Source organism: Delphinapterus leucas, chromosome 2, assembly GCF_059928025.1.
Source record: "Delphinapterus leucas isolate spDelLeu-1000000601 "Yukka" chromosome 2, BTC_Dleu_Yukka2, whole genome shotgun sequence".
In the NCBI taxonomy this organism is placed as follows: Eukaryota; Metazoa; Chordata; class Mammalia; order Artiodactyla; family Monodontidae; genus Delphinapterus; species Delphinapterus leucas.
Window position 1 is genome coordinate 110,493,039 of NC_143130.1, and position 21,557 is coordinate 110,514,595.

Below are 21,557 nucleotides of genomic sequence, written 5' to 3' on the forward strand. Positions count from 1 at the left end.
TTGTTTAAAATGGCAACATCCAAAGTGAACTCTCACCAACTTAATTTTTCATAGTGAAATATTCATGGAGTGCATGGAACTTGTTTAAAGCTATGAATTATAATTAAAAATTTTCCAAAGAAATGATGTCATGATTTAAAAATCAGTACCTGCAAAGAGGGGTGGTAAGTACAGGTAAAAAAACTCCAAAATTACTTCTTTCATATGGCAATAATAAACTGATAATAGTTGTATTGTAGAAAAATGCATATCACATGTGAATATTGAATTCAAGCTAATGTTATAAGCTTATGAAAAGGAGATTTTCAGTACATCTGCCTCACACACTTGTTGCTTAGCTAACTATTTTTACCTTGAAGCTAATATCTACTTTGATTAGAGCAACTGGTTCTTGTCTTTATATTTGTTTCCCCAAGAATACCTAAACTGCATATATTTTTCTTTTTATAGTAGGGAAAAAAGTATCTTGCATATTTTTATATATTCTTTTTACAGCTAGTATGTGTCTTGTTTAAACTACACATGATAATAATACATAAATGACATAATCATAAGTGACCTCAGTCATTAATTACCTAATTATATTTTTCTTTGCTGTGGATAGTGGCCTCGGTTCCATTGTTAGCTGTAACATACCCATCAAAATTTTACTATTTCACTGTTTTCTATGAAATGATGTTAACTGCTAGAAAATCAAAGTAAAAGGTCTATAAAAGCAGATTAACTCTTATGAGATCTCATAAACTTGATATACCAGTAATCATGAATGTCAAGTGAGGTGAGGCCAATGACGTTGGCATTTACTTGCATATTTCAAGTCATATGGCAGTGGAGACATCCACCAAGTAGAGTTAGGTCCTAAAGTATCTCTTCTTTTCCTAGTCTAAGCTGTGAGTCTGAACCATGGCTTATTGCTTTACTTCTCCCAGCTCCTACATTTTGACAATCTGATTAAGTAAAAGGAAATCAGTCCTCTTGACTTAACTATCAAACTCACATCTCTGCTTTTTATTTTATTGATTTTGACCACTAGTTTTTTCCAAACTTGTCTTCTTTTACTGGTTTCTGTTTCACCTCTCGTTCTCAAACCACCATAGTCTTCCAACTCTTCTCTTTGAATGTTTTAACAATGATGTTTCTATAGGTCTTATAGACTATATATAATTAACCTCCCCATATTATATCAGCAGGAATTGCTAAGAACCTTTTCCTGACATTTCAGACAACATTATCTATACGACAGATGTTATACAGATTAACTATAATTAGTTGTCCTTTTGATTCTCATATAATATCTTTTTTCCTTAAGGTTAAGAATTTGGTTAATTTAGCTTTAGGTTGTATTTTCTTCACAGACTAGTTCAAATTTGGTTAAAACATGTAATACTCATTTAAAGGTCTGTTTTAATTTTTGGTTGACTTTAAAAAATTATTGAAGTGTAGTTAATTTATAGTGTTGTGCTAATTTCTGCTGTAGAGCAAAGTGACTCAATTACACGATATATATATATTCTTTTCTGTATTCTTTTCCATTCTGGTTTATCACAGGATATTAAATATAGTTCCCTGCGCTGTACAGTTGAACCTTGTTGTTTAGCCATCCTATATTTACTAGTTTGCTTCTGCTAATCCCAAGCTCCCAATCCTTCCCTCCCACTCCCTCATCCCCTTGGCAACCACAAATCTGTTCTCTGTGACTGTGAGTTTGTTTCTGTTGTGTAGATATATTCATTTGTGTCGTATTTTAGATTCCACATATAAGTGATATCATATGATACTTGTCTTTCTCTTTCTGACTTACTTCACTTAGTATGATAAGGTCTGGATCAGTCCATGTTGCTGCAAATGGCATTATCTCATTCTTTTTTATGGCTGAGTAATATTCCATTGTATATATAAACACTGCATCTTCTTTATCCATTCATCTGTTGATGGACATTTAGGTTGTTTCCATGTCTTGGCTATTGTGAATAGTGCTGCTATGAACATAGGGGTGCATGTATCTTTTTGAATTATAGTTTTTTTCTGGATATATGCCCAGGAGTGGGATTGCTGGGTCATATGGTAACTCTATTTTTAGTGTTTTGAGGAATCTACATACTGTTTTCCATAATGGCTGCACCAATTTACATTTCCACCAACAGTGTAAGAGGGTTCCATTTTCTCCACACCCTCTCCAACACTTATTATTTGTAGACTTTTTAATGATGACCATTCTGACCAGTGTGAAGTGATACCTCATTTTAGTTTTGATTTGTGTTTCTCTAATAATTAGCGGTGATGAGCATATTTTCATGTGACTATTTGCCATCTGTATGTCTTCTTTGGAGAAATGTCTGTTTAGGTCTTCTGCCCATTTTTCGATTTTGTTGACTTTTTAAATTGGAATTTACTACTTTTTATTTGATTAACTTTTTTTCCCATAGAAACAATCTTAGACTCCAAGCAAAGATTTTTCTGTTTTCAGCACAGAAATCCTGATAAGTATATAATTTGTAAGCACTTAAAATAGTAATGTTTGAATTGATTGGGAATAAATATATTTTGGATGACAATTTTTGGAAAATTAAATAATATTTGTGCTTTCAAAATTTTGGGATTTTTATAACTCCGCTTATATGTTGGTTCTTCAGAGAGTCCTTTGCCTACTGCCACATTGGAATAATTATTCACATCATTCTATTTTCTTGCCCCTTGTTATTTTCTTTCAATAAAATTTTCACAGTTTGTTGTCAGATATTTATATTTTTTATTCAACATTTTCCTTCTAAACTAGAGCTTTGAGCTTTTGAGCTGTGCAAAACTTGGTGCTTTAGTATACTCAGAGAGATCAGGAATCGTGTATACAGGCATATCTTGGAGATATCACGGTAGTCTGTTTCTAAACCACTTCAGTAAAGTGAATATCCCAATAAAGCAAGTCACATGAGTCTTTTGGTTTCTCAGTGCATATAAAAGTTATGTTTACACTGTATTGTAGTCTAAGTGTGCAGTAGCATTATGTCTAACAAAGCAATGTACATACCTTAATTAAAAAATACTTTATTGCTAAAAACTGCTAACCATAACTTGAGCCTTCAGCAAGTCCTAATCTTTTTGCAATATTAACATCAAAGGTCACTGATCATAGATCACCATAGCAAATATAATAATAATGAAAAATTTTGAAATATTGCAGCAGTTACCAAAATGTGATACAGAGACATGAAGTATACAAATGCTGTTGGAAAAATGGTGCCAATAGACTTGCTTGATGCAGAGTTGCCACAGACGTTCGATTTCTGAAAAATGCATTAGCTGCAAAGCACAACAAATTGAAGTAAAATAAAATGAGGTATGCCAGTATTTTGTTCATCAGTGTAATTCCAGGCCATAGTATCTGACACAGAGTGAATATTCAGTGAACATATGTTGAAGGAATTAATACTTAGAGTAAAGTAGAAGAAAGATGAGGATAAAGGAGAAGGAGGCAGAGCAGAAAGTAGAGAAAGGGGAGCTGAAGGAAGAAGACAGCTAGAGGAGGAGGACAATGGCACTAGTTTTATGGGTTCTTACTATGCACTGTTTTTCCATCCTCACAACAAACCTATAGATCAGTCTCGTTGAAGAAAAAGACGCACAGAAGTTTGTTTAATTTGCTTGTGCTTATGGTCACACCTAAGGTGGCAGAATTGGATTTTGAATGCAGGCAATATGACCACAGTGTAGCCAGTTGTGTCCCATTCTGAGTAGAAAGACTGTGGCATTTTCCCTAGCTGCTCATCTCACTTAGAAAATGACGCCATCTTTTTCTAAGACAGTTGGTGTTTTTACATAAAAGTAGTGGTATAATGTTGTGCAGTTCACTGAGCCATGTGTAGCATTGGATTTTCCAGGCACTAAATACATTCATTTTACTTTCTTAATGAAAAGGTGTTTCCAAAGGAAACCTAATTGCAGTGGCAGTAATTGTTCTTCTAGGGCTCCATTTATCTTCTGCGTCTGTGAGCTGTACCCTTCCTGCCCATTTATGTCAGATGTTACTCCACCGAAAGCTTTCTGAGATTTCAAAATTGTTGTGTGAACGAGTGATAGGATATAAAATCAATAAATCCATGTATTATCTTAAGCCATAGGGTTGCTCTATGCTTTGGTAAGTAAAGAAACAGGCCAACATAATGCCCTCAACTTCCTTCCCTTGCAATAAACTAATTTGTTTCTGGGTTTCCACATAATTTGTCCTTCCTTTTTTTTTTTTTTTTTTTGAATCTTTATTGGAGTATAATTGCTTTACATTGTTGTATTAGTTTCTGCTGTATAACAAAGTGAATCAGCTATATGTATACATATATCTCCATATCCCCTCCATTTTGTGTCTCCCTCCCACCCTTCCTATCCCACCCATCTAGGTGGTCACAAAGCACTGAGTTGATATCCCTGTGTGATGCAGCTGCTTCCCACTAGCTATATCTTTTCCATTTGGTAGTGTATATATGTCAGTGCTACTCTCTCACTTTGACCCAGCTTACCCTTCCCCCTCCCCGTGTCCTTAAGTCCATCCATGCTCTACATCTGCGTCTTCTGGTTTGGATTTGCATTTCTCTAATGTTTAGTGATGTTGAGCGTTCTTTCATATGTTTGTTGGCAATCTGTGTATCTTCTTTGGAGAAATGTCTATTTATGTCTTCCGCCCATTTTTGGATTGGGCTGTTTGTTTTTTTGATATTGAGCTGCATGTGCTGCTTGCATATTTTGGAGATTAAGCTTTTGTCAGTTGCTTCATTTGCAAATATTTTCTCCCATTCTGAGGGTTGTCTTTTTGTCTTGTTTATGGTTTCCGTGGCTGTGCAAAAGATTTGGTTTCATTAGGTCCCATTTGTTTATTTTTGTTTTTATTTCCATTACTCTAGGACGTGGGACAAAAAGGATCTTGCTGTGACTTGTGTCATAGAGTGTTCTGCCTATGTTTTCCTCTAAGAGTTTTATAGTATCTGGCCTTACATTTACGTCTTTAATACATTTTGACTTTATTTTTGTGTATGCTGTTATGGAGTGTTCTAATTTCATTCTTTTACATGTAGCTGTCCAGTTTTCCCAGCACCACTTATTGAGGAGGCTCTCTTTTCTCAATTGCATATTCTTGCCTCTTTTATGAAAGATAAGGTGACCATAGGTGCATGGGTTTATCTCTGGGCTTTCTATCCTGTTCCATTGATCTATCTTTCTGTTTTTGTGCCAGTACCACACTGTTTTGATGACTGTAACTTTGTAGTATAGTCTGAAGTCAGGGAGCCTGATTCCTCCAGCTCTGTTTTTCTTTCTCAAGACTGCTTTGGCTATTCGGGGTCTTTTGTGTTTCCATACAAATTGTGAAATTTTTTGTTCTAGTTCTGTGAAAAATGCCAGTGGTAGTTTGATAGGGATTGCATTGAATCTGTAGATTGCTTTGGGTAGTAGAGTCATTTTCACAATGTTGATTCTTCCGATCCAAGAGCATGGTATATCTCTCCATCTGTTTGTAACATCTTTGATTTCTTTCATCAGTGTCTTATAGTTTTCTGAGTACAGGTCTTTTGTCTCCTTAGGTAGGTTTATTCCTAGGTATTTTATTCTTTTTGTTGCAGTGGTAAATGGGAGTGTTTCCTTAATTTCTCTTTTAGATTTTTCATTGGTACTGTATAGGAATGCCAGAGATTTCTGTGCATTAATTTTGTATCCTGCTAATTTACCAGATTCATTGATTAGCTCTAGTAGTTTTCTGGTAGCATCTTTAGGATTCTCTATGTATAGTATCATGTCATCTGTAAACAGTGACAGTTTTACTTCCTCTTTTCCGACTTGGATTTCTTTTATTTATTTTTCTTCTCAGAATGCTCTGGTGAAAAATTCCAAAACTATGTTCAATAATAGTAGTGAGAGTGGGCAACCTTGTCTTGTTCCTGATCTTAGAAGAAATGGTTTCAGTTTTTCACTACTGAGAATGAATTTGGCTGTGGGTTTGTCATATATGACCTTTATTATGTTGAGGTAGGTTCCTTCTGTGCCCATGTTCTGGAGAGTTTATCATAAATGGGTGTTGAATTTTGTCAAAACCTTTTTTTACATCTATTGAGATTATCATATGGTTTTTCTTCTTCAGTTAGTTAATACGGTGTATCACATTGATTGATGTGCATATATTGAAGATCCTTGCATTCCTGGGATAAACTCCACTTGATCATGGTGTATGATCCTATTAATGTGCAGTTGGATTCTGTTTGTTAGTATTTTGTTGAGGATTTTTATGTCTATGTTCATCAGTGATATTGGCCTGTAGTTTCCTTTTTTGTGGCATCTTTGTCTGGTTTTGGTATCAGGGTGATGGTGGCCTTGTAGAATAAGTTTGGGAGTGTTCCTCCTTCTGCTGTATTTTGGAAGAGTTTGAGAAGGATAGGTGTTAGCTCTTCTCTAAATGTTTGATAGAATTTGCCTGTGAAGCCATCTGGCCCTGAGCTTTTGTTTTTTGGAAGATTTTTAATCACAGTTTCAATTTCAGGGCTTGTTATTGGTCAGTTCATATTTTCTACTTCTTCCTGGCTCAGTCTTGGAAGGTTGTACTTTTATAAGAATTTGTCCATTTCTTCCAAGTTGTCCATTTTATTGGCATATAGTTGCTTGTCGTAGTCTCTCATGATCCGTTTTATTTCTGCAGTGCCAGTTATTACTTCTCCTTTTTCATTTCTAATTCTGTCGGTTTGAGTCTTCTCCCTTTATTTCTTGATGAGTCTGGCTAATGGTTTGTCAATTTTGTTTATCTTCTCAAAGAACCAGCTTTTAGTTTTATTGATCTTTTCTCCTGTTTCCCTCATTTGTTTTTCATTTATTTCTGATCTGATCTTTATGATTTCTTTCCTTCTGCTAACTTTGGGGTTTTTTTTTTGTTGTTGTTCTTTATCTAGTTGCTTTAGGTGTAAGATTAGGTTGTTCTTGTTTCTTGAGGTAGGATTGTATTCCTATAAACTTCCCTCTTAGAACTGCATTTGCTGTATCCCATGGTTTTGGGGTCATTGTGTTTTCATTGTCATTTGTTTCTAGGTAGTTTTTGATTTCCTCAGTGATATCTTGGTTATTGTCCTTTCTTTAAAGAAAAAGTGCTCCGAGTTTCTAAGTCCTTTGTTCATTTTTTATTTGGGTTATTTGATTTTTTGCAATTGAATTGTATGAATTCTTTCTGTACCTTAGATATTAACTCCTTATCAGACATATATATTGTTTGCATTTTTTCCATTGTCTAGGTGGTCTTTTCATTTTGTTGATGGTTTCTTTTGCTGTATGGAAGGTTTTAGGTTGATGTAATCCCACTTGTTTATTTTTTATTTTGTTTCTTATGCTTTAGGCATCATATCCAAAAGATCATTACCAAGACCCATGTCAAGGAGCTTAATTCCTGTTTTTTTTTGTTTTTGTTTTTTTTTTTACTAGGAGTTTCATATCTTACATTTAATTCTTTAATCCATTTTGAGTTAATTTCTGGGGGTGATATAAGGCTCCAATTTCATTTTTCTGCCTGTGGTTATCCAGTTTTCCTCATTTCAGGTCATACATTTAAGTCTTCAATCCATTTTGAGTTAATTTCTGTGTGTGATATAAGGATCCAATTTCATTTTTCTGCCTGTGTTTATCCAGTTTTCCTTAAAACATTTATTGAAGAGACAAGTATTTCCCCATTGAGTATTTTTGGCTCCCTTATTAAATATTAGTTGACCATGTTTGTGTGGGTTTATTTTTGGGTTCTTGATTCTGTTCCATTGGTGTATTTTTCTTGTGATGCCAATACCACACTGTTTTGATGACTATAGCTTTATTGTACAGCTTGAAATCAGGAAATGTGATGCTTCCTGCTTTGTTCTTCTTTTTCAGGATTTCTTGGTTATTTGGGTCTTCTGTGGTTCCATATAAATTTTAAGAGTGTTGTTTTATACTTCTGTAAAAATGTTATTGGAACATTGATAGAGATTCCATTGAATTTATAGATGGCTTTTGATAGTATTGACTTTTTTCTTTTTTTTTTTTTTTTTTTTTGCGGTATGTGGGCCTCTCACTGTTGTGGCCTCTTCTGTTGCGCAGCACAGGCTCCGGATGTGCAGGCTTAGCAACCATGGCTCACGGCCCAGCCGATCTGCGGCATGTGGGATCTTCCCGGACCGGGGCACGAACCCGTGTCCCCTGCATCGGCAGGCGGGCTCTCAACCACTGCGCCACCAGGGAAGCCCAGTATTGACATTTTAATGGTATTAAATCTTCCAGTTCATGAACACAGGATACCTGTCCTTTTATTGGTCTTCTTCAGTTTCTTTTATCAATGTCTTGTAGTTTTGATGCTGTCGTAAATGGGATCAATTTCTTTATTTCTTTTTCAGAATTTGTTGTTAGTGTATAAAAATGGTACTGATTTTTTAATGTTAATTTTGTATCCTGCAACTTTACTGAATTCAGTCATTAGATTTAAGAGTTTTTTGGTTGAAGCTTTAGGATTTTCTCTATATAAAATCATGTATCTTCAAATAGAGTTTTACTACTTCCTTTCCAGTTCTGATATTTTTTATTTCTTCTTCTTGCCCAATTGTTTAGCTAGGCTTCTGGTACTAGGTTGAATAGGAATGCTGAGAGTCTTGTTCCTGATCTTGTACCCTTGTCTTGTTCCTGATATTATAGGAAAAGCTTTCAAACTTTCACCCTTGAGTATGATGTAAGCTGTGCGTGTGTCATATATGGCCTTTATTATGTTGAAGTATGTTCTTTTCGTGCCTGATTTGTTAATTTTTTATCATTAAGGGATGTTGAATTTTGTCTAATGCTTTTTTTGCATCTATTGAGATGATCATGATATTTTTTTCATTTTATTGATGTGATGTATCACAGTGATTGATTTGCATATGTTGAATCATCCTTGCATCCCAGGGATAATTCCCACTTGGTCATGGTTAATGATCCTTTTAATTTGCTGCTGAATTTGGTGTGCCAGTATTTCATTGAGAAGTTTTGCATTTGTACTCATCAGAGATATTGGCCTATAGTTTTCTTTTCTGGTAGTGTCCTTTTCTGGTTTTGGTTTCAGGATAAAGCTGGCCTTGTTAAATTAGTATGGGGGTGTTTCTTCCTCTTTGCTTTTTTGGAAGAGTTTAAGAAGCATTGGTATTAATTCTTCTTTAAATATTTGGTGTAATTCACCAGTGCAGTCATCTGGTCCTGGGATTTTCTTCTTGGGAGATGTTTGATTACTGATTCAGTCTCCTTACTATTAATTGGTCTAGTCAGATTTTCTATTTTTTCCTGATTCAGTCTTGGTAAATTGTGTTCTTCTAAGAATATTTCCATTTCTTCTTGTCGTCCAGTTTATTGGCATGTAGTTTTACGTAGTAGCTTCTTTTTTTAAAATTAATTAATTTTTATTTTTGGCTGTGTTGAGTCTTTGTTGCTGTGTGCGGGCTATCTCTAGTTGCAGCAAGTGGGGGCTACTCTTTGTTGCAGTGAGTGGGCTTCTCATTGCGGTGGCTTCTCTTGTGGAGCATGGGCTCTAGGCACATGGCTTCCAGTAGTTATGGCACACAGGCTCAGTGGTTGTGGCTCGTGGGCTCTAGAGTGCAGGCTCATTAGTTGTGGTGCATGGGCTTAGTTGCTCCTTGGCATTTGCGATCTTCCTGGACCAGGGCTTGAACCCGTGTCCCCTGCATTGGCAGGCTGACTCTTAACCACTGCACCACCAGGGAAGTCCCCTCATGGTAGCTTCTTTTATGATCCTTTGAATTTCTGTGGTTTCCATTATAATGTCTTTTTTATTTATAATTTTGTTAATTTCATCCTCTCTTTTTTTTTTTGGCTAGTCTAGCTAAAGGTTTGTCAATTTTGTTTACGTTTTCAAAAAATCAAGTCTTAGTTTGGTTAATTTTTCTATTGTTTTTCTGTTCTATGCTTTATGTTTGCTGTAATATTTATTATTCCCTTTTTTTTCTGCCAATTTTGGGTTCAGTTTGCTCTTTTTTTTTTCTGGCTCTTTAAGGCATAGAGTTAGGTTGTTTATAGTTAGTCCCCTACATATGAATGAGTTCTGTTCTGAGAGCACATTTGTAAGTCCAACAAAGTTAACCTACGTACTCAATTAACCCAATCAGCTATATAGTACTGTACTGTAATAGGTTCATAATACTTTTCACACAAATAATACATAAAAAAACACCAAAAATAAAGACTTTTTTTTTTTTTTTTTTGCGGTACGTGGGCCTCTCACTGTTGTGGCCTGTCTTGTTGCGGAGAGCAGGCTCCGGACGCGCAGGCTCAGTGGCCATGGCTCACGGACCCAGCCGCTCTGCGGCATGTGGGATCTTCCCGGACCGGGGCACGAACCTGCGTCCCCTGCATCGGCAGGCAGACTCTCAACCACTGCGCCACCAGGGAAGCCCCAAAGACAACATTTTTAATCTTACAGTACAGTACCTTAAAAATTACAGTAGTACAGTACAACAGCTGGCATACAGGGGCTGGCATCGAGTGAACAGGAAATAAGAGTTACTGAAATGAGGAGGGAGAGGAGGTGGGAAATGGTAGAGCTGAAGGATCATCAGCAATAGGAGACAGAGGGAAAGCTGCAATTTCACTCACGCCTGACTCTGATGTAACGTACGTTTGCATCTTTGAAAGTTTGCAAGTTGGAGGTTTGTATGTAGGGGACTTACTGTATTTGGGATCTTTCTTCTTAATGTGGCTGTTTATTGCTATGAACTTCCCTCTTAGAACTGCTTTTGCTACATCTCACAAGTTTTGGTATGTTGTATTTCCATTTTTGTTTGTCTCAAGAAACCTTTTATTTCCCCTTTAATTTTTCTTTGATCTGTTGGTTCTCAGAAGAGTGTTGTTTACTTTCCATGTTTGTTAATTTTCCAGCTTTCCTCTTGTGTTGATGTCTAGTTTCATGCCAGTATTGTCAGAGTAGCTATGTGGTATGATTTCAGTCCTGAATTTTCTAAGACTTGTTTTTGCCTAAAATATGGTCTATTATAGAAAATGTTGCATGTATGCTTGATAAAAATGTGTATTCTGTGGTTGTTGGATAGGATGTTCTGTATATGTCTGTAAGTCCAGTTGGTCTATAGCATTATTCAAAATCACTGTTTCCTTATTGATTCTCAGTCTGGATGATCTACTCATTACTGAGAATAAGATATTAGAGTCCCCAACTATTACTGTATTATCGTTTATTTCTCCTTTTAGCTCTGTTAGTTTTTGCTTCCCATATTTAGGTGATCCAATGTTGGGCACATGAATATTTACAATTAGTATACCTTCTTGATGTATTAACCCTTTTGTCATTGAATAATGACTTTCTTTGTCTTTTTACCATTAGATAATAATAACTTGGGTAATTTAATCTGGTTACCCGTAATTATTGATAGATAAGGACTTAACTGTTTCCATTTTGTTAATTGTTTTCTGATTGTTTTGTAGATCCCTTGTTCCTTTTTTCTTATTTTGTTGTCTGTTTGTGTATGTTCTGATGTCTTTTGGAATCAGTATGCTTTGACATTTTATTGTGTTCTTTACTTTTTCTCCAAGGGTAAAAGATTGATTTATTTATTTTTATTCATTTATTTATTGGAGTATAGTTGATTTACAGCATTGTGTTAATTTCTGCTGTACAGGAAAGTGAGTCAGTTATACATATACATATACCCACTCTCTTTTTAGATTCTGTTCCCATATAGGTCATTACAGAGTATTGAATGGAGCTCCCTGTGCTATACAGTAGGTTCTTATTAGTTAACTATTTTATATGTAGTAGTGTGTATATGTCAATCCCAATCTCCCAATTTACCCCTCCTCCCATTTCCCCCCTTGGTAACCATAAGTTTGTTTTCTACATCTGTGACTCTATTTCTGTTTTGTAAATAGGTTCATTTGTACCACTTTTTTAGATTCCACATATAAGTGATATATGACATTTGTCTTTATCTCACTTCTCTAAGTATGACAATCTGGAGGTCCATCCATGTCACTGCAAATGGCATTATTTCGTTCCTTTTTATGGCTGAGTAATATTCCACTGTATATATGTACCACATCTTTATCCATTCCTCTGTCAATGGACATTTAGGTTGCTTCCATGTCCTGGCTATTGTAAATAGTGCTTCAATGAACATTGGGGTGCATGTATCCTTTTAAATTATGGTTTTCTCCAGATATAAGCCCAGGAGTGGGATTGCTGGATCATATGGTAGCTCTATTTTTAGTTTTTTAAGGAATCTCCATAATGCTTTCCATAGTGGCTGTACCAATTTACATTCCTACCAACAGTGTAGGAGGTTTCCTTTTCTCCACACCCTCTCCAGCATTTATTGTTTGTAGATTCTTTTGATGATGGCCATTCTAACTGGTGTGAGGTGATACCTTATTGTAGTTTTGATTTGCATTTCTCTAATAATTAGTGATGTTGAGTATCTTTTCATGTGCTTTTTGGCCATCTGTATGTCTTATTTGGAGAAATGTTTATTTAGATCTTCTCCCCATTTTTTGCTTTTGGATATTGAGTTGCATGACAGGTTTGTATATTTTGGAGATTAATCCCTTGTCTGTTGCTTTGTTTGCAAATATTTTCTTCCTTTCTGTGGGTTGTCTTTTTGTTTTGTTGATGGCTTCCTTTGCTGTGCAAAAGCTTTTACGTTTCATTAGGCCCCATTTCTTTATTTTTGTTGTTATTTTCATTACTCTTGGAGGTGGATCATAAAAGGTCTTGCTGCAATTTATGTCAGAGAGTGTTCTGCCTATGTTTTACTCTAACAGCTTTATAGTATCTGGTCTTACATTTAGGTCTTTACTTCATTTTGTGTTTATTTTTGTGTATGGTGTTAGAGAATGTTCTAATTTCATTCTTTTACATGTAGCTCTCCCGTTTTCCTAGCACCTCTTATTGAAGAGACTGTCTTTTCTCCACAGTATATTCTTGCCACCTAGATTAGGTGACCATAGGTGTGTGGGTTTATCTCTCAACTTTCTATCCTGTTCCATTGGTCTGTATTTCTGTTTCTGTGCCACTACCATACTGTTTTGATGACTGTAGCTTTGTAGTATAGTTTGAAGTCAGGGAGCCTGATTCCTCCAGCTTTGTTTTTCTTTCTCAAGATTGTCTTGGTTATTTGGGGTCTTCTGTGTTTCCATACAAATTAAAAAAATTTTTTGTTCTAATTATGTGAAAAATGCTATTAGTAGTTTGATAAGGATTGTATTGAATCTTTAGATTAGTTTGGGTAGTGTAGTCATTTTCACAATATTGATTCTTCCAATCCAAGTACATGGAATATCTCTCCATCTGTTTGTGTCATTTTTGATATCTTTCATCAGTATCTGTAGTTTTCTGAGTATAGGTCTTTTGCCTCCTTTGGTAGGTTTATTCCTAGGTATTTTATTCTTTTTGATGTGATGGTAAATGGGATTGTTTCCTTAACTTCTCTTTCTGATCTTTCGTTTTTAGTGTATGGGAATGCAAGAGATTTCTGTGTATCAATTTTGTATCTTGCAACTTTCCCAAATTCATTGATGAACACTAGTTATAGTTTTCTTTTGTGTGATTACTACAGTTTTTTCTCTTGTGGCTATCATGAGGCTTATATAAAATATCTTCAAGTTATAACACCCTATTTTAAACTGATAACAATTTAACTTCAATAGAATTCATAAACTTTATACTATTAATTCTCCTCCCCCCAACACATATTAGGTGATTGCTATTATCATTTGCATGCTTTTTTATATTATGTAACAGCAGATTATTGTAGTTATGGTTATTTTTACTACCTGCTAAAATTTTTTTTAAACTAGAGTTTTAAGTGAATTATGTGCTACTTCACCATATTGCAGAATCCAACTGTGACTATATATTTACCATTACTAAGGGATTAACACTACCTTTTCATGTTTTTATGATGTTAATTAATGTTCCTTTATTTCCGGTCAAGGAATCCCCTGAGCATTTCTTGTAAGGCAGGTCTGGTGGTTATGAACTCCCTCAGATTTTGTTCTTTCCGGAATATTTTCATCCCATCTTCGTTTCTGAAGGACAGTGTGCTGGGTATAAAATTCTTGTTTGACAGTTATTTTCTTTGAAAGCTTTGAGTATGTCATCCCATCTCTTCTGCAATGAAATGTTTCTGTTGAGAAATCTGCCAGTCATTTTATGGGAGTTCCCTAGTATCTAACTTCCCTCTTTTCTCTTGCTGCTCTTAAAATTCTTTGTATTTGACTTTTGACAATTAATTTATAATGTGTCTGGGTGTAACCCTATTCAGGTTCAACCTGTTTGGGGTTTTTGGAACCTCATGAATCTGGATATCCATTTCTTTCCCCAGGTTGTGGAAGTTCTCAGCCATTATTGTTTTAAATATACCTTCTGTCTCTTTCTCTTTCTCTTCTCCTTCTAGAATTCCCATAATGTGAATATTGTTTATTTTCAATGTGTCACATAATTTCTGCAGGCTTTCTTTAATCTTTTTCATTCTTTTTTCTTTTTTGCTCCTCTCACTGTGTATTTTCTAGTGTCCTGTCATCCAGGTTGCTGATTCTTTCTTCTGTATGATTGAGTCTTCTTTTGAAACTGTCTGTTGAATTCTTCAGTTCAAATATTGTATTTTTCCCCTCAAGGATTTCTGGTGTTTTATTTTTTATTAAAATTTTTTTTTTTTTATGGTTGGTGTTTCCTTGTTGGACTTCTTTTGTTCATGCATGTTTTCCTAATTTAGTTTAGTTGTTTGTGTTTTCTTGTAATTCATTAAACTTCCTAAAGAGGATTATTCTAAATTCTTGTCTGACGGTTCATAGATCTTCATTTCTGCAACCTCAGTTATTGGAGCTTTATTAGTTTCCTTGGTGGTGTCATATTTACCTTATTGTTTGTGAGTCTTGATTTCTTACATTTGTATCTATGCATTTGAGAAATGGTGCTCCTCTTCTAGACTTCATAGGTTTGCTTTGGCAGAGATAGTTTTTCACTCGTCAGCTCAGGTTGGGTTTCCAGCTGTGTCTGCTGGTTATGTCCTTGAGCAGCTGAGTCTGCTATATGGTCTATATTTGGGTGAGGCAACACTTCAGGATTTGAGCATGGGTTGAGAGGTATGTGCCACTGACTGAGAGCAGCTGGATAGGACTGTTGGCTTGGTTCCCTCCCCAAGTGAGGCTGTAGGATGGGCTCCACAGTTGCCTCTATTCTCTGATCAGGTTTACTACATGGATAGGACTTGGTACTATATGCAGTAGTAGATGGGACTATGAATTAGATTTCCTGCCCTGGAAGGGTAGCAGGACAGGACCCAGATCCTATACAGCTCATTGTTTGTGGACTCAAATCAGTCTACAGTATGCACTGAATTCCCCAGTCAGGTGAGGCCATTTGTTTTGCTCTGCAGACAGAAGCCACAGGCTCTGCTTTCTGTTCTGGTGCCACTTTACATAAAGCTATCCATTGGGCTATGTGGCTTTCTGTATTCTCTGCTTAGGTTCCCTGGTTGGACAGGCTGAAGACTGTATTCAATAATGAGGAGGGCTATGAATTAGATTCCCTGCCCAGGCTCAGTGAGAACCCACTCTAAAGCCAGTAAAACTTTTTGTGTGTTGTCTTAACTCAAGCCGACCCATGCCCCAAGTTCCCTGACTAAACAAGGCCACTGACTTTACTTTGCAAACTGTGGCTCTGCCTGTCTTTCAATTCTAGTGCCACTGGGCTGCACAGCTTTCAGGAGTTGTCTTGTAGCCCTTCTGGTCCCATGGGGCTGGAAGACAGTTTCCACAGTGGTTGAGGCTATAGCTTAGCTCCCTTGCCTGATTGGGAGGGGAGGGGGCCCCTCTAAGCAGTTCTGAATTTTTCTGAATAGGTTCTCTAGTTGGGAGGGTCTGGGAGGTACTCTCAGCCTTGGTATGAATTAATTCCCCTGCCTGTGTGTAGCAGGGAAAGCCTCCACACCTGGCACTGGCTTTGCTCTGGGGGGCGATCAGCTCTATTCACCGTCTTCTCAGCTGGAGCATCCCTGGGCTGCAGTGCTTCCTGGAGTTGTCACTAGTCCTTCTGGTCAGAGGGGCTAAAGACACCATCCATAGTGGGTAGGGCTATGATTCAGCTCCTTGCCTATGTATGGTCAAACCAGGCTCTAGGTTAAGCAAAACTCCTGTTTGAGGATCTGAATCATCAAATGGGCACACCTCTGAGTTTACTGGTCAGAGTGTGTCCTCCCACTTGGTTCTGCAGAATGAGCAAAACCTCCAGTTGGGATTACTACTTGGGCACTAGAGTTATAAACTCAGTCTGCCAAGATCCATGTGCTGGTTGTTGCAAGTCCCTCCCCACTTCTCTGTCACAGTCAGATTCCCAGTGGTTGTGCCCCGCAGATTCCCCTGCAATCCGTGTGGTGTGAGATCAGAGTAGTGGCTCCTTCAAAGTGACCCACAACACTGGCGGAGCTGGTTGTCCCTTGTGGGTTCTCTTTTCCCACTGGAGGAACTGAAGACTTAGAGGAGACCTCTCTTCATGGTGCTGCACTGGCCTGGGTGAGAGGTAATGTAGTCAAAGTGTATCTGCGTCACGTACCTTCTAATGCAGTCTGTCTCAGTCTCTGTGGTGTGTGTGTGGGGTGCCTCAGCCACACTCCCGTGTTCTAGTATTTTCTCAGTGGTATCTTGTTCTTGAACACTTGTTACTTATCCTTGTGAAGGGGAGTGAAGTCAGGAACAACCTATGTTGCCATCTTGGTGATATCATTCTAATTTCTTATTCTTGATTTTAAAGTCTGTAGTCTTTTTCATCTTATTATCTTTCTTCTCATGCCTTGTATGTATATATGACTTTCTGCTTCCTGTGATTAACCTTCAAATATGTAATCTGTCCCTATATTTCTGGTTTCGGTATTTTTATTGTTTAACACACTGTTTTTTCCTGAGAAATATCCTGCCTTGGCTTCTGGGCAATAACTATTAGCTTTTCATTTTTTTTCCTGAAATTCTAACCTTAATTCCCAAGAATTTTCATGGTATGTCAAAGCCAAGGTAGACTCAATCCAGTAGAGCTGGTACTTCATCTTCCCAGTCCCTAAAAGGAACTTATCTTTGTGTCTTTCACTGTCCTCGCCTTTACCACTGATAAATTACTAAGTTCTATTTGTTCTACCTGTACAATAGTGTTTCATCAGTTTGTCATTTAATTTCATTGTTCCTCTTATACTGCAGGCAGTGACAGCATTTCACACCTAAAGTATTCTACTAGCTTTCCAATTGGTATCTCTGTTTTTGGCCTTTTAATATAGTATTCTACCTTTTATGCTTATTCCAGAATTAGCTTCTGAAAATGTAGGTTAGAGTGCATATTGCTTTTCAAATAAAAAACTTAGATGATTGTCTGTTACCTATGGAATACAGTCAGATTTCCTAAAATGGCATTCATAGGATGCTATAACTGATTTCAGTGTGCTTGTTCAGACCATCTCCCAAAGCATTCTTCCATTAAGCTTAACTTTTAGCCATTTTTCTAAGCATGTCACGCGCTTTCATATCCTCATACTTTTGGTCCTCATGAACTTGGAATATCTTTTCCCTACTTTCTTTCCTGTCACTGAAAACCCATTAATTCTCAAAGGGTTAGATTGGTTTATTCCACCTTGCGGTAAGATTTGTTGTCTGTAACCATTTTTATTTTGTAAATACTTCTAAAGCAGAAATAATTTTATTCCCAGTTGTATCCTTCACTTCATCCTTTACCACATACCTAACACATATTTTTTCTCTCTCTTTTGTTAGTACATAGTGTTCATTAAAAAATTCCAGAATGTTATTATGATGTTATGAGACTTCATAGATTCATGAGAGTAAGTTTGGCACTTTAATGTCTCACTTTTTTCAAACATGAATTATTTTATATAGAACAAGTATAGTTGGCAAAAAAATGCAGAGTTAGTCATTAAAAAAGCCTTTGTTCATCAACTCCCTTTTCAAGAGCTGGTAAGTGCTAGATATGCACATATAAACTGGCTTCCACTGCTCAGGGCTCATCACCTAGATCCTTAATCAAGACCGTTTCTTTCTGAATGTACAGCCTGTAGCTGATAATTCTTGATGAACTTAACTACCTGAATCACAAAAACTTAGCAAATGGTAGCCAATGCTGCTTGTTCTTTGCTAGTGAATAGTAAAATTAGTGAGAGTAGGGTGTTTGGAAAAGTAGTGGAAAGATTATTGAGCAGAATATTTACCAAATGTCAGAAAAAAATTTTGTGAACATAAAGCTAACAGTGAATAAAACTCAAACATTCTTGTAAATCCAACACAACTCATATTGATAAAAATATATGTATCACCTCAAACTATGTTTATCTAAAAAGCATTTGAAATTTGTAATTTAATTTCCAAATATTTTATTAAAAAATAGAAAAATTTGAAAATACAGATGAATAAAAAAAGAAAACTTTTTAATCATAAGAAAGTAACACTATATGCTGTACATACTCATTTTTTAAACAAAAATGGGAGCTTACACTGAATTTACTTTTTATACATATTTTTATGTGTAATATTTTAATGTCTTACAACCATTAAATGCAGTATTATTTTTAATCATTGTATATTATCTAATTACTGTACTTTATTTAGTGAATCCACAAATGGTCAGTATCTAGAATTTCTCCCAAGTAAATTGTCTTGTAAAAATTTTGGCCAAGAATTTAGAAGAATATATTTGGAAGGACAAGAGCAGTAGGGGAAGGGAAAGAATTTGAGAGAGCACACTAAACCTCACATCCTCCCAGGGCATATTTGTAGCTCCAATATTGCTGAGTCACACACCAAAAAAAGGAAAAAATATAATATAAATATATTCAGCCTGAACATTCAACTGGTTTAAAGTCCTTTGATGACTCAAAGCACAGTTCCAGACATCAGAAATGAAATCTCAATCTGTGCCAGTTAGATGTTAAATAACTGTATTTCATTATTAATACCAATAATATTTTATTCATTACAAATATGAAAGAGATCAGAGTTCATTCATTATTTCATTGATTAAACAGAGCTATGACAGCCTTGCTGTGTCCCTAGAATGGGAGGAAAATAGAAAAATGAATAGCCTCATTTTTAGTGTGTGTAGTAGGAAATGGAGGCAACCTGGGTGGTCAAGTCGAAGTAAGCTACAGTTTCTCTTAGTGCCCAACTGATTGGAATTACTTTAGCTGGACCTGCTGCTTATCTAATCAGGCTCTTCTACTTCCTGGGTTCCAAAACTGCCTTGTAGGTGCAGCCTCCATACCTTTGGTCTGGTTCTTTCTTTGCTGAAAAGAAAACTACATTTTAGCAATGAAGACTCAACTACTTGTTAAATTTGCCTTTGGTTCCTTCCTAAGAGTTTTCTAAACTGCATTCCAAGGTTTGCTCTTTACATGGAGTAGACATTTTTGCAGTGGAAATAGAACAACTTCCGTGCTTTAAAAAAAAATCTAACAGCCCTTGGAAATTCTTATTTAAATCGTTTTGAGAGGTTTCACTATGGTAGGATTTAAATACATTAATGTGGCAGTAACATGGAGGATCCTCAGGCCCCCTGTTTACATACTCCTGGAACTTTATTCTACTCATTTGTAGAATTATCCCAGTTATAATTTAAATAATTATTTGTTTAATTTGTGTATCCCCCATAGGTTGTAAGCTCCTTGAAGGCAAGTACCATGTTCATCTTCCTTATTTCTGTATTCCAGAGTGAAACATAGTCCGTGGTACAAAGTAGGAACTACAAAATATAGGTTGAATGAATAAATAACTGAATGGATATTCAAGAGCTGGACAAAATATGTAGTATTTCCCAGATGTATCTGACCAAGGAACCCTTTTGTGTTATATGTGTTAATATTTCATCCCATTTATTTTTCTACTTGGATTTCTTGCAGGCACTTCAAGTGCATTACTTCCAAATTAAGGAGATCATCTTGTGTACTGTATTTAGTTGTCCTCCTTTGTTCCCTGTGTCAGAAATGTCACCCTCAGGTGTCTAAATTAAAACCTGGCAATCATCCTTAACTTTTTTCACTCTCATCCACATTTCATCATCTCCCAACCCTCTTTGCTATCTCTGAATTTACTTTTTCCAACCCTATTTTAAGACCTTAGTCCTAGACAAGAAGATATGTCTCACAATAGCCACATAACTGGTTTTCCTTGCTGCCCTATGATCACTTATCACATAATGACTGTCAGAGGTTTTGTCATATTAATTTCTTGTTTAAAATATTTTCATGGGGCTTCCCTGGTGGTGCAGTGGTTGAGAGTCCGCCTGCCAATGCAGGGGACACAGGTTCATGCCCCGGTCTGGGAAGATCCCACATGCCGCGGAGCGGCTGGGCCCGTGAGCCATGGTCGCTGAGCCTGCGTGTCCGGAGCCTGTGCTCCGCAACGGGAGAGGCCACAACTGTGAGAGGCCCGCGTACCGCCAAAAAAATAAAAAAAATTTTCATAACTTTAAACAATTTTTATAAATTACTGCTTACCTCTTGATTTCACCATTTTACTCCTTGAGTCACTCTCCACTCTAGTTCTGCTGAAGATTATTGGTTCCCCAATGCCAGCATGTTCTTTTTAACGTTATTTATTATTAATTTTTTTGCGGTACGCGGGCCTCTCACTGTTGTGGCCTCTCCCATTGCGGAGCACAGGCTCCGGACGCACAGTCTCAGCGGCCATGGCTCACGGGCCCAGCCGCTCCGCGGCATGTGGGATCTTCCCGGACCTGGGCACGAACCTGTGTCCCCTGCATCGGCAGGCGGACTCTCAACCACTGCGCCACCAGGGAAGCCCCAGCATGTTCTTTTTAGCTTCTAACTAACTATCCTTTTTCTTTTTTCTAACTGTACTGGAAGAATTATGGAAGTAAGACCTCTGCTATCCCATTACAGTTGAATATTTTACATCTGTACAGCATCTAGCAGAGCTTGTATCCTCCTTAGGGCCTTCACCTTTGCTGTTTCCCCTGCCCACAGTGCTCTGTCCCAGGTATCCTCCAAGCTTTCTCCTTCACCTCCTTCCAGTATTTACCTTCAAGTATTACCTTCTTAGGTCCTTGACCACATTATTGTACCCCAGCCCCCGTCCATGCCTATCTTCCTTTATTATTTTATTGTGTCTCTGTTATGGACTGAATGTTGTGTTCCCTCCAAAATTCATATGTTGAAATCCTAACCTCCAATGTGATGATACTAGATTATGTGGCTTTTGGGAGTTAATAAGGTCATGAGGGTGGAGACCTTATGAATGGTATTAATGCCCTTAGAAGAAGAGACATGGGAGAGGTGATTTCTTTCTCTGCCATGTGAGGATACAATAAGAAGATGGCCATCTATAAATGAGGAAGAGGACCTTTATCAAGCACCAGATTATGCTGGCACTCTGATCTCAGACTTCCAGCCTCTAGAACAATGAGAAATAAATATTTTCATTTAAGCCATCTAGTCTATGGTATTCTGTTATAGAAGTTGGATAATCTCTCTGGGGCTCAGCTGATCTGGAGAGAGCTGAGCTGTCAGGTGTCAGAG